Genomic DNA, 13,745 nt, shown 5'->3' with positions numbered 1-13,745 from the left:
TCATAGAAGGCCACCAAATTGGTCAAGCATGATCTGCCCTTGGTGAAGCCATGTTGGCTGTCACCAACCACCTCCTTGCTCTCCATGTGCCTTAGCATGGTTTCCAGGAGAATCTGCTCCAAGACCTTGCCAGGCACAGAGCTGAGGCTGACCAAGGCCCATTAGTACCAGCCAGACATGCCTGGCTTCAACACCTACCAGCACTGATTTCAAAATAAACCTCTTACAGTGTTTTTCATGGACACAAGGTGGTTTTTAGCCCAGAGGATAAACACACAGACAGAGCAATGGTCATGAACAGTATTTAAAAAAAAAATACAGAGAAGAATAACATGTTAGTTATAAGTAAAAATACCAAAGGGGGGGGTGTCTAACTTCAAGCCTAGCAGTACTGCAAGCCCAGTGGTCTTCCAAAAAAGAATCTGTTTTTCAGTTTTAACCTTCCTTGAACATCTGGTTTGATCTACTTAATTTTATGTGGCTGTTGTTTCTTGCTACTGCAGAAATTGGATTTTAAAAGCCTCGGCAAATCCTAATAAAAAACTAAGTTGGATTGAAACAATCCCTCTCCAAAAACTAAGATGAGGGGTTGCAGGGCCCCGACTTAGCTGAAAGCCACACCATCATGTTTCTAAAGAAGTCATTACAGCTTTCCCATGGCTGTCCCATGCAGCACCGTTTATATATTACCAAGACCTTCTGAAGCATCGGGACAGTCTCGCTGTGTAGCGGGGCAGGCACGCGAAGGATATTTGAGAAGGCAAAGGCAGATAACGTGTGGTGAGTAGCCTTACAGTCAAGTCCTGAAGGACCTCTGGCTCTGAAAAGATTAGAAGGCACGTCAGCGTAATTAACAGAATACGCCAAATTCCCCTGTAGTTACACTTTTGGTTTATGCTACTCCAGAAAGCTCAATAGTAAAGTAAATAAGAACATTTTAAAGGATAAAAGGATCAACAAACTGCATAACCAGCAGGTCAGCATGTTTCACTTGTCCCTCTTGTGCCAAGGCAAACAATGACCAGCGCACTCAGGTTAACAGGGGTCTTTCATGACCAGAGGCCAAAGCAGAGCTAAAGCACCAGTTTCCAAGACTACTTTCTATTCAAACCAAAGCTCTTGAATTATTTTACTGAAGGACTTCAGCCAAAAGACACAACCATTTGGGGAAACCATTCTGAGGCAGGATGTAATAGCTACCAGCTAAGCACGGTATTCCCTGAAGTGTTAATTAATAAAGCAGACAGACCACTGCGAGATGCCAGAGCCTTTCAAAAAGTCACAGCACTTGAGACCACATGGTCCATGAGCAGCTGTAGGGGAGTGGGGAATCACAATAGACTTCCCAGTTAATTTAATTGATACTGAGATTAGTCAGGGAGATCCTAATTTAGATTATAGTAAATACAGTAGGTGTAATTTTCACTCTTGGCAAAGCCTTGCTGAGTCAGACAACTCAGGAGCCCCAAGACTCCAAAAATGCAACCACGGGCTGGGTTTTGTTCCCCAAAAGCTTAGAGACTTTGGGAGTCAGATTAAACTAAAAAAAACCACCACCACTTACTGCAGAACTGAAGAAAACTTGGTGAGGAGAATAAGGTTGCCTGAGATCCCCCTGCTCCGCAGAGGCAAGTCTGACTAGCAAAAAGGAATTTTAGCAAGCCTGTACGAATACAATCCCACACTTTAGCCACAGAAAATGACTCAGGGCACACACATTTTGTGCTCAGGTTATAGAGCATCATATCTCATCTTTGTCAGGATCCTGCAGGGACCGGGTAGATGTCCTCGAGGGACACGGGGAAGGTACTGGAAAAACATTCAGAAATCTCCTTTCTATTCAACCTGCCGAAGCAAATCCCGGAGGAATTCTCCGTAAGATGGGAACAGCAGCAATCCTACACGCTTCAGGAGACAACACTGCAGTGTGTACTAGCAACCACAGTCTCATTTTCCTTCAGGTCATATTACCAGACGCTTCAAAATAGTTACACATTCAAACATAAAGAGACAAAGCTTTCATAGTGTTTGCATCGCCCCAGAAATAAAACCTTCCATACCCAGAAGTCTTGTTTATTGAGGTGCTGAAGAGAAACTATTCAGACCAAGTCACGATGTCTGGAAAAGCAGAATCCAGTGGAATTTGAACACAGGCATATTTTGGTATTTCCCCAGGTACAATGGGGAAGCTTCAGGAGCTCTGTGTGCCCAGCAGCGTCCAGGGAAGCCACCCACCACTGAAAAGGGGCTCTCAGCTTTCCGTCCATCTCCTATCAAGACTGGTCAGGAGGACAACGTGGACTTATGGCACTGGAGAGGTTTGGGAATCTTCTGGCAGAGGCATCCATCCATACCATCTGGGTCAGTTTTCATTGGGAGAAGAGAAAAGCAGTAACACAGAGCTGGTCTAGAGGACTGATAAAGCAGCAGAGAAAATTTTACACCCCTTCTTTCACTCCACAGCACAACAGCCACATGAGTCTTGGATTTATTCTTTCCTGGCTCCTCCTGAAATCTCTCTCCTTAGCTACAAGATGTTAGTTGTACTGTGCCAGTATCAAAGAAAACTATCATTGCTCTTCAGCAAGAACACCAACAACAGCAACAGATTCACTTCATAGCATTTAAAGAAGAAAGCATGGACAGTATTGGATAGGAGGCAACTGCACACACACATTTACGGTAGCATCATTATAAGCCACAATTACAAAATTTAATAAGGAAAATATTTAAGTAAACCTACTCCTCTGCTGCTGTGACCAAAATTTGGTCACATTTTTTCCCCAAGTCTCAAAGAAAGCCGCACATGCTGAACTCCCCCAAAACAAATCTAGGCTTAGATTTGCAGGATGTTTGGTTTATGCCGGCTATTCCCTTTGTCACAGGGCTCATTCCTCCCCTCACACCCTCTCTTTAACAGCCTCTAGATTTATCAATGATGTAATCCTCAAAGTACATATTTTGGTCTCCCCATTCAAAAGAATCCAAGACAGAATATTAAAAACCTATTGAATAAAGTCAGTGGAGAAGCCAGGAAAATACTCCAGGTCTCCTGGCTCCCCAGCCTGTACTTCAGGCCATACGCCGATTCTCTATCACCACATTAACATGTGATTTAAGGCTTTAAGGGAGCTAGCTGCTGACTCAGCCCTTTTCAGGACTCTAGTCATAATTCTTGAAGGAAGAGATGGACACAGGCTTGCAGGGAAACATGCAACAACTGCATTTCAAAATAATATTGAGCTTTCACTTCTTCAGAGACTTCACTAGGTGAAACTAATAGGCTATTCATCTCCCCACATCAAAAGCTTGCTCCTACCAGCAAAGATCCTTTTCTTAATTTTACCAAACCATCCAAACAATAGGTCAGCTCTGACAAAAACCAGAAGCACCAACTTTCCTGCTCCCATCCTTATCCAGACAACAAAAGGAAATTCTGGAGTGATTGATTTCCGTTCCTTGTGACTGGAGATCCAGCAATGCTCCGTTTGGCTCAGCATCCATCAGGAGGAAGAGACGATTAGCACTCTAACCACCGCTGGCACGCCTGGGTCTCAGCACCAAACAGTTGGTATTCAGCCATTTGAAACGCTACTGCCCAAATCGTACACTCTGCATTTCCAATTCCATGCCCTATTGCCCAAAGCACATTCCTCAGGCAGGTATGAGCCCTCTCATTCACACTCTTAAAACACCAAGACATAAAGGTCACTGGCAGGGCCAGATACACCAAGCAATGGCAATAAATTCCAAATCTACAGACAGGAAAAAAGAAAAAAAAAGTATATAAGCCCAGGAATGTACGTTGCTTGCCATCACTTGCTATTGAAGCTAGATGTGAGAATAGAAGCTCAGATGGACAAAGATGCTAATTAGGAGACCAGGAAAGAAAAGCCACATTGCTTGTGTTTTCTTTTAAAATATAGCTCAGTGTTTGAAAAAGTTGCCTAATCAAAGCCCTTTGCTTCATTATTTGATTAGATCTATGAAATCCAAATGTTTAGAAGTATGCTGCACTCCAAAGCTGCATGAACACAGCAGTTTTTGCAGGGCCAAACACCCGTATCCAAGGTCAACGTGTTTTGTGAAAGGGCTCAGCTGAATGCTTCTTACAGCTTCCAAGTCCAGGCTGTGGTGTCCTCTCAGACCTGCTTCTTCAGCTGAAGCAATTCACACGTGCTTTCAAGTTTTAGCCCCTTGATGCATTCATTTATCTTAGAAGGCAAAAACACTTGCCTGAGGATCAGATGGACACATGCAGCATCTTCTCTCCACGTCATGGTTACAATTTAAGTGTGCTTCATTTTGGGAAGTTCTTTATCCTCCTTATCTCTTTCCCTTTTCCTGGTGTCGGAGAATGAAGACTCATGAGAACTCTCAGGCTCCTGGCCAGAACAAGCTGGCTGTTCCACAGACCTTGAGCTGTACTCTTAATAAGAAACAGAACTTATTCCCAAATACACTTCCAAGGCCATTAAACAGAATAAGTGATTTTTTTTGAACCTGGTAGTATAAATTCTTTAATTTGCAGCTAGTGGATGCTATTACGATAGCCAAGCAATCTGTTTGTACTTAGCAGAACCAGCAGTGGCAACTAGAGCTATATGATTCAACTTCAAACATACAAAATTAGTTCATGAATAAAGACCCTACAAAAAGGTACCACATTAAAATCCACAACAGACGCACACACTTGCAGAGCCAGGTATATGCATGTCCTAAGTTTGAGAAGCATTAGCAAATACTAGATATCCTCCAGGAAGGAGGATACCTAGGATACCCTCATACCCCTGCGTAATCCTGTCTCTTGCTGTAGGAGCAAAACTTTCCCTCCTCAGTGTGTATCTTCGCAGACATTCATAGTAAACATGTATCTGCACACATGCTTCCAGAGCATTTCACAGAAAATGCTTTGGAAACCGACTGGCTGATCTGCTAACTCATCCCACCCACTGGAGTTACCCTCTCTATGAAAGGACATGAAATAGTTCAAGGAGGAGAATAAACGTAAAAGCAAGAAACAGATAAAATATAGGGGAAGTTAGTGGTACAAGTAAAGACAGTGAATTTATGAGTCAAGCTATTGAAAAAAAAAAATTCCAGAGAACATTACCAGGCATGCATTCTGGGGTCTCTGCTTAACGTGCAAAAGGATAGCACTTTCAGCAAAATGCATGGCTTCTCTATTAAATCACCCAGCTGAAGACAAAGGCATTGTCCTCTACTACATCATCAACACCCCCTTCAATCTTGGTGGCTTTTCCAAGATGCTAAAACTTTCTTGAAGGTTTTTTTTAAAGACCTCATTTCTGCACTCCCACCACACCAGATTGGATTTGACTGGAGACTAGACAGAGTTATCTTGAGCCTCGTCACCATCTGACTGAAGTATTAAACTTTGTGTTAATAACTCACTTTTGGGAGTACTTTCCAACACCATTCAGAACTGAGATCACATCAAATTCATTCCTGCAGCACCAAGCACCCAGCACACTGCATTGAGGAAACATCCAGGTTTCTCCCTGTATCCTTTGCTATTACAGTAGTTCATATTGATATTTCATTTTATGTTTTCTAACTGCTCTCTAGCTTCCAACCAAGGAAATACCACCACTGTGGGTGGTTCAATACAGATGAAATGAAACTGGCAGTAGGAACCCTAAAGCGATTATTTTCAGCCCCTATTCAGTACAAATTTGAAAGCACTGCAATGTCATCTTTATGAGCTGATTATAGAGATGCTAAACAATTTTCCTACTACACTCCCAGATAGCTAAACTAGAATCTTTAGTCTTCTATGTTGGTCTTTAGATTTTTTTTTTTACTCCCACACAGAAACACCTGTTTAAATTCAACAACAAAAATTAATTTAGAAGAAAGCAGAGTTATTTGTGCGCACACTGAAGAATCAGATCTCAGCCTAGGCTCTGTAAATTCCATACAGAAACATCCCACGTTTCTGTGCTGCAACTTTTCACGTGGATAACAGTGCATATCCTGGAGTCATCCTGAAAACTACTGTGCTTGCTGCATGGTAAAACAGCCTAAAGAAAGTCGCTGGTAAGCTGAGGGCTGCCTTGCAAGGGGCTGTGAATCCCAAGCAATAAGAACAGAAAAGTTTTTAAGTAAGGACATAACTGTTTTGTTCCTTCTGCCAATGGGAAACATCTGCACTGAAGTATTTTCCTCTCGAAGAGCACACTTATTCAGATAGGAGAATTTAAACTGCTTCTGAAGTTTAGTGGGTAACATTTACACAATGCTGATGGCATGTACTGTAGCTTTCTGGTCTAGATCAAGCATATTTTATAATAATATTACAGAATACGCATTGCCTGAACTCGTAGGCAGTTTGCAACATGTCTCTTTTTTATTTCATCTGTGCATGCCTGTGAGCAAGCAGGGGGAGAAAAGCTTTAACTTGGTCACAACATCTTTGCGAAGTGACACTGAATATCTGTGTTGTCCCACCCCTGCCAAATCAAGTCTCAGGGGACAGGAATTAGAAGAAACATCGACCTTCTTCCCAGCCCGTTATGTCTAAACATCATACTTTATAACAAACTGATGAGAGAGGAAAAAAAATACATTCAAAGAGAAAAGGGAAGAAGTGAAATCAAACTTTCAGCCTTGAAGCAAGAGAGGGCTAGAAGTGTTTAAATTAATTCATCTCTAGCAATAACGCCTCTGTTCTAGCTCGCAATCCCGGCAGGACCGCGTTTACCTTGGAGTTAGTGGTAGGCTGTGCTGGGGGTGACCTCTCTCTTGTCCTGCTTCATGAAGTTCGTTTTTCTGTGCTGAGCGCGCCGTCTGAGTGGTCCCCTCTGCGCTGGAAAATATCCTGCAGCCAGAGAAATATGCTGCAAGAAGCTGCTGCTTGCTGGCAAATTTGACTAGAGTTAGGCAAGCAAACCCCTCCCAAGACCCAGCCCCTTCAGCCTCAGCTCATAGCGGGTGATATCATGGGCTTGTCTTGTAATATGAGCAGCACTGTGAACAGGAAAGAAATAGGGGCGAAAAAAATCTAGTCAGGGTTGCAAGGAAGGAGGTGGATTAGGAACGTGAATGCTTTCTCAGGACATTCCTAGAGAACAAGTACTGAGAATCAGATCAATACCAGCGTTAAGTAATACAGCATGATCAGAGCAGTTCTTAAGCACCCCAGTTTGATCCAGAGCCTCACAGTGCCAAGCACTCTAAAAATATAGAGGAGTGCAGGGTCTTACAGTACAGCACCTTCAAACTTACACTCTTTTCTATAGTTTGTAGAACTTGCAGCACGTCATCTCCCCTGCTATTCAGGTATCACCCACCTTAACCCTTCAGCATCCAACAGCTGCTTTTCCAGCTGCTTGATATTCTTAAAGCTCAAAACCACAGCAGCTCAAACCAAGGCACACACTTAAAAACCATCTAGATCCGCAGCAAGAGGTATGCCGTACTCCTGGATGTCCCGAGGACTTCCCAGATACTAAACCCAATTCTTCATTAAAAAAAACCAACAGACCAATCCAAAATCTCAACCTCTGCTGCGTCAGAAAATTCAGAGCATCTGTGGTGTGAACAGCTAGCAGCAAAATAATGGTCTGAGCTACTTGAAACAGTTCTATCGACAGGTAGCTAAACCAATTAGAGACTATTCTGAGGGAACAGTAAACTTCTGCAATCTTCTCAACCAGAAATGGGGTTGTGTTTTCAAAACTGTCCTTTTCATTTAGGCTTTTAATGTATCATAACAATTCTACTTGCCTCCATTCTCTGTAACTGTGAAAATAACAAGAGAAGAGTGGTTTTCAAATCTCTATTAGAGAGAAGACTTTGAAATTTTGTCTTCTTACCCAGTTTTGGACAGCAACACATTCTGAAGCATCAGCATTTCCCAAAGAATGGAAATTTATTTTCTCATCAGCTTTGACCTTGGGTATCTACATTCAACGGGTATTCAAAAGTCAGCACAAAGTTGATAGGCACAGAAAGAACAGCAGGTATTCCCAAAGGCTAACTTTCAAACTAATATCCCCCTTTATTTCAGTATATTCATCTTTGTAAAGGACTTTCTAGCAAGCTCTTCCCTAGCACAGGACCACTGCCTACAGCGTACTCTTCCAGGTTAGTCCTGCCTGGTTTCACGTCAATTCTCAAATTAATTCTATTAATTATTTTGAAAAGTTCAAGTGCTTAACCCACATCTCTGGATATATTTCCAGCAATGTAACACTGAATCCTACAAGAACATGTTTGTCATCAGACCTCTGCTTTTTCCCAGGCTTTTCATCACTTCCTAAACACAATTTACCCACACGACATAATGCCTGCTTCCTGCTCAGAGCAAAACTGGGCACCAGCGTTAGAGGAATCTGCAACAGGCTAGCAACAGAAAGGAAGCTAGTTTGGAAGTGTAACACTGCCCTGCATAATTTAAGCAAGGTTATAGCTCTTCACTGAACAAACTGGCAACACCAGAAAAGCTCAACCTTGCTTACAAGACACTGTGAGGTACTCAGCACACAATCTCTCTTGCTCTCTGTTTCAGAGGCTCTGTACATGGAGTAATCTGGTCCGGAACTGAGGGTTCAGCCCAACACAAGAATGGCCCAGTTACTGGCTGGCACAGCAGGCTTCTGAGGTGATGCCCACCCAGAGGGGACTATACCAGTTGACAATATTGGCAGGGGCATAACCACATTCCCACAAGTTGGCAAAGCCCCGCGCAGGGCAGTCCCCGGATGTCAGTTGTGCTGTTAAAGCAGGGAAAAAAAAAATAATTAGAAAGAGGGCAGTTATTTCTTGGTGTGATATAGAGGATTTCAAGAAGTCAGGACTTAAACCCAGGATGCCATTGAAACGGAGCTTGCCTCTTCTTCCTAGGGAAGCCAGCATGAGCAGTCAGCCGTAGCTGGTTTTGCACGCTAGTCTACAGTGCCCTAATTCTGTACTGGGAATGCTCATGAAAGAGGTGAAATGCTGCAAATTGCAATTAGCATCCTGGCTATCAGCAGAGCACCACCTGGTGGGTTATCCTGGCCGGGATCTCAGGGACATCAGAGGGAAAATGTGTCACAGCAGAAGCTCCACGGACCAGAGCTATTTCAGACTGGCAGGAAGCTGAAGGCAGCTTGGCCAGAGGAAGGAATGTGTGAGCGTCTGCTGATCAGGGCATGGAGAAACATGACAGCCTGCTGGAGGAATGTTTGCTGAATGCCCAGGTCGGGTAAGGATACAAGCAGCAAATGCCATGCAGGCTTCCAGCTGATGGAAGAGCTTGCTGGTTGCATAAAGAGAAACATTTGACAGGAATTCAGCAAAGCTCTTCAAGGTAACACGCTGGATTCAGGGAATTTGCTGCCCCCTTCATATCGCAGCTGGTTAAAACCAAGAGGAAACCACCTAGGGGAAAAAAAAAAAAAAAACAAAAAAAACCTCTCAAAATCATATCATCTGGAGAAAAAAAAAAATACTGCACAAACTGGATTTGCATCATCTGATCATGTAAACAGGAGACCAGGGAAAACATTTGCCAGGCCCACCAGCCATGCCATCACCTCTCAACCAGTTAAACCTCATTGCTCTTTGGGCTCTGTGGAGTTTGCTGCCCTTCACCAGGAGGGAAGCGCAGCTCTTCCACCCCGTATCTTGTTCTCTCCCCAGCATTAATCTTTCAGCTTCTTCCAACAAAGGGACAAAGGTGCACCCTTGTGGGCAGCAATACCACAGCTAACAGCAGGCAGTGGTTTTTTGCATTCAATGACTCCACACATAATGGATATTTTCCTGAAAAATATTGTGCAAGAACCAGCCACAGCTGAATCTCTCTCAGCCATGCACACAACCACCATTTGAGGTCCACATCGCTAGCCTACGTGTTTTCTTCTGCATCTGCCTGAGGACACACCTTGCCACATGGACAAGTGAAGACTGGTTTTGTCCAAGTAGTCAGTCATGGTCCACGCTCCCAAAAATTAGGTACGCGCTATTAGGTTCTATAATCTCTCTCCTCCAATTTTCAGTTCTTTTAAAAAAGGGAAGGCTCATTGCCTCCCCAAACCTTGTGTTTTCACCCTGTAGACTCTCTGGAGCCTTGAGTCAGTTTGACCTTTCAAATTCACAGAGCTGATACACTAAGCTCTGTAAAGGTTGCTCCCCACAGAGGTGATCCAGGCGATAGCTGAAGAACTGAAGGACCAGGCTGCTCTGTAAGAGTGTTAATGACACGTGGCAATTTTCACGCTAATTTGCCCTAGTGGAAAGTTCCTGCAATGTGTAATCTGAGAGCTAGATCCCCGGTTTTGAGCTCAGAGGGCGGCTAACAAACACTATCAAGTCTGGATAAGTACATCGTCTACGCATCCCCCAAAAAAGGCATAAACCAGTTTTATGATAGGCGTAATCCCTACTGGAATTTCTATGATTTCCCTGTCAAGAGCTTGGTAGTGACTGAACGGACCTTCCAGGCTCCCTTCCCCTGCTATTTGGTTACTGCTAGTTTGCTCCTGAAAGGACTGTAAACTTGCATTGCTTCTCTTCAGGGAGGGACCCTTGCATAACACAGGGCTTTTGCAGCCAGCTAAGCTGGAAAAATGAGATTCATTTTCTGTAAGAAATAACTTCAGTCCTTTGAGATTGGTCTTTCTCACCAGACGATGACCACACCATACTTCCTTTCCATCACCCACTTGATTTTCCATGCTTTGCAGAGTCACCCTCTCAAATCTGCAAGCCTCCCCAGTCTTGCAATTTATATTAGCTCACAAAGGCACAGCTGATCTCAATGCTCTACAAAAATATTCTGAAACAAAACCTCTGCTGAAGTCCAGACTCAACAGCCCATCCAAACAGAAGTGCAGATCAGCCTCATGCAAGACGCGATAGACCCAGCTCTCAGTTTGATGCATTATCTAGAGAGTAACACACACCTTCAACATCCATCAGCTACACCTATCTCTGAGCAAACGAAAGGCTCATACACCAGGGTGGCTGAAAACCTGAAGCCCCATGAAATACAGCAGACACCTTTCTGTAGCAGGCACAGGGGCTCAGAGATGATATCTGTCCTTGTAGATGACAGCAGCTGCTCCTTCTCAGTCCCAGGCAGTTTGAACAATAGAGCATCACATATCCAGAGAAAGCACATACATATTTCTTGTATTTCTCTCTTTAATTTTTCAAGAAAGATGTGTGGGGAAGCCAGTTAGTACTGGAAACTCTCAACTGGAATGTGTGTGAGCTTCTGGTTTTCCTAGGCCAAGGAAGACCCAAGTGCAAGGCACGTGGCAAGTACTTTTCATTCTCTATCTGCAAGAGCAATTACTCAGATCCTAGCTGTCTTTGAGCACTGATTGAAGGAGCCAGCTGCTGAAAGGCAACTTCCCCCAAGCAATCTCCTACCAAAATGCAGGCAGCATACAGTATCTGACCAGCACGGATCAACTTCCTTCCCCATACACACAGGTTCCTGACTGATGGATTCCCTCTGTGCAACTGAGCCATCCAGGAGACGAGTATAGAAGGGTGTAAACAGCTTTGCCTCTAAAAAACGTCAAGAGAGTGAATTTCTAGAAAGGAAAAGAGTTTAAGAAACCCAGCTTCACCGATTCGAGGCAGTGGCAACACTGTGGAAAAGCAGCGGGAGCTAATCTCACACGGGCAGTGAAATGACTCGCGTGCTACAAGTCTGGGAAGCGGGGTTGCATTCTGTCTTCTTATCCCGAGGGACGGCAGAGGTCCTGCAGGCTTACCGTCCCCTCCCACTAGATGGCAAGAGTCCCCCTCCTAACGGCAGAGCCTCTGCTAGCACAGACGTTGTGTCCAGGAGTCAAGAGCCTGGCCCTGAAGACTTCTGGCCTTGAAGAGCACTGAGCAGATAAAAATGGCTTCCCATGCAGTCTGCAAGAATTTATTTTACGGTGACTGAGAAATCTATGTCCAAGACAATGGGAGAAGAGAGGAGGAACTGAACAGAATAAGGCTGTTTGGTTTTAAAAGGGGAAGGATGCTCAAGAACAGAGCGTTACTGGTTTCCATTACTCCCAGGCAAATCCCTCTTCATCCTTAAAAGGCGTTATGGAAACATCTGTTTTAACATATTTTGTGCTGATTCACTGTGAGAGGCCAAAGAACAAGTCCTAACAAGAACAGTCTCTGCTAGCAGATCTGTTCTTATCCAGAAACTTTAACAATTAGTTCAAGAACAGAGACTCCAGTTGCTGATTTTGCAAGAGGTCCCACTGCAAGGCCAGGACAGAGGATGCAGAAGGGAACAGCTGTGTAGGAGATGCGTTACACATCCTTGCATCTAGTCCCACCATTTCATGAACACCCTTCATGTCTAGATAATCAGCAAGGAGCTAAGGACTTAGCTTTCCTGGCAGGTGATGCCCTAAGAGTTACCTGAGATTACTGTCTTCCATTATTTATTACTGCCTGCCAAAATTTGGCCATGGCAACCTAGGGAGTCCATCTAATGAGGAAAAAAAACCTGGTGCTGTTGGAATCTTGTTTGCAAGTCACCACTGGAGTTATGAGCAGAAGAGAAATGCTGGTAAAGTGCCGTACACACGAGACCTAGGAATAAAAAACATCTGCAAACTGTAGGTTCAAATCCTGCTCTGCACGTTATTTGTAGCAGGGAATGTAGAGCTAGTAACTTCCAAGACCCTGGAAAGCATCTGGAGTTCAGAAAAACCTGGACATCACATTTCTTTCTTCAGCACATTTGTAAGTTGACGGTACAAGTGTGCTGAGCACTCCCCTTTGAAGATCAGGGCTCTAAAAAGTACCTCCAGCGACACACACCATTCCTCATCTAGGAAGACACTGCTAACCCAGTCCCAAACAGTTTCCCAGCACCACCTCCTACCAATCCAAAGACCCTCAAGCACAAGAAGGCGAGAAAGTCATTGTCATCCTCCCATTCTTTAAACAAAGGGAGGGTGACCTGAAAAACAACTGTCAGGACCAGGTCCTGAACACTACAAACACAGAGGCTGGTGCCCAGGGAGAGGGACAAGGCAAGTCCTCAGGAGGCTCATTTCGGCTTTCAATGAGCTTCATGCGTTATTTAGTAGCAACAATGGCAGAAACAATGGGACAAGAAAGAACAAGGTGCCCCAGATCAGGCACGCCATCAAGTCACTGCTATTGACTGTCCCCTCCACTAAGTGCTGCGGAGACAGAAAACCCTTTTGTTTCCACAAGCTGCAGGGCTGGTGGAGGAGCCATGTCCTTCCTCCCTTCTTCTCCATCATACCCTGCCTTTCTCATGAGTATAGTTTTATCTCCTAACTACTTCTTCCATTAGGGGCCACGTTTGGCCTTGTTTGCTTTGGACATTTTTCACACACAAAAACACGACATCAAAAAGAAGAGTGAAACGTTTAAGAGGCCATGAAGCCAAAAGCTTTAGTATCATTTGCCTGTCCATTCCAGGTCACTGGGATAGGTCAAAGAGCAGTGCCCTTACCTCCCCTCTGTGCTCCTCTGCATGCCTTACCTGTCCTTAATGGACCTGAAGAAAGGACAAGGTGAATAGAAGAAGCAAAAGAAAGAAAATAAAGCATGTTAATGCAGAAACAGACACAAACAGATAAACATTACCATTGTGACTTGGGAATCCGAGCCCAGGAACAGGCACTGAGTGAAAACAGGTATTACTAAGTCTTTTAAAGGAATCATGTTTCCCCTGGTGCTATTGCTTATAGTGTAATCTCTTTGGAGCAAACTTGTCCAGGGGTGGGATGGAAAGGCTT

The 13,745-nt window shown here is 44.1% G+C and overlaps 1 protein-coding gene across 10 annotated transcripts in view; it reads right to left on the bottom strand.

Moving 5' to 3' along the window:
• LOXL2 (lysyl oxidase like 2) overlaps positions 1-13,745 on the bottom strand; it is a 58,382-nt gene extending 44,637 nt beyond the window's left edge. For 2 of the 10 annotated variants that reach the window (XR_015261203.1, XM_086767765.1), the window contains exons 1-2: positions 13,594-13,745; positions 6,725-6,841 (exon numbers count right to left, since the gene is read on the bottom strand). The gene's annotated coding sequence lies outside the window, so the exon portion shown is untranslated. Of the gene's footprint in view, positions 1-690; positions 821-2,060; positions 2,104-4,236; positions 4,345-6,724; positions 6,842-7,838; positions 7,926-8,483; positions 8,732-13,593 lie in introns of those variants that run through there. The other 8 variants (XM_086767767.1, XM_086767769.1, XM_086767770.1 and 5 more) reach the window with 8 other exon arrangements.

The sequence above is a fragment of the Chlamydotis macqueenii genome, chromosome 27 (assembly GCF_036417535.1).
Source record: "Chlamydotis macqueenii isolate bChlMac1 chromosome 27, bChlMac1.mat, whole genome shotgun sequence".
NCBI lineage: Eukaryota > Metazoa > Chordata > Aves > Otidiformes > Otididae > Chlamydotis > Chlamydotis macqueenii.
This window is presented reverse-complemented; position numbering and strand designations above follow the sequence as displayed.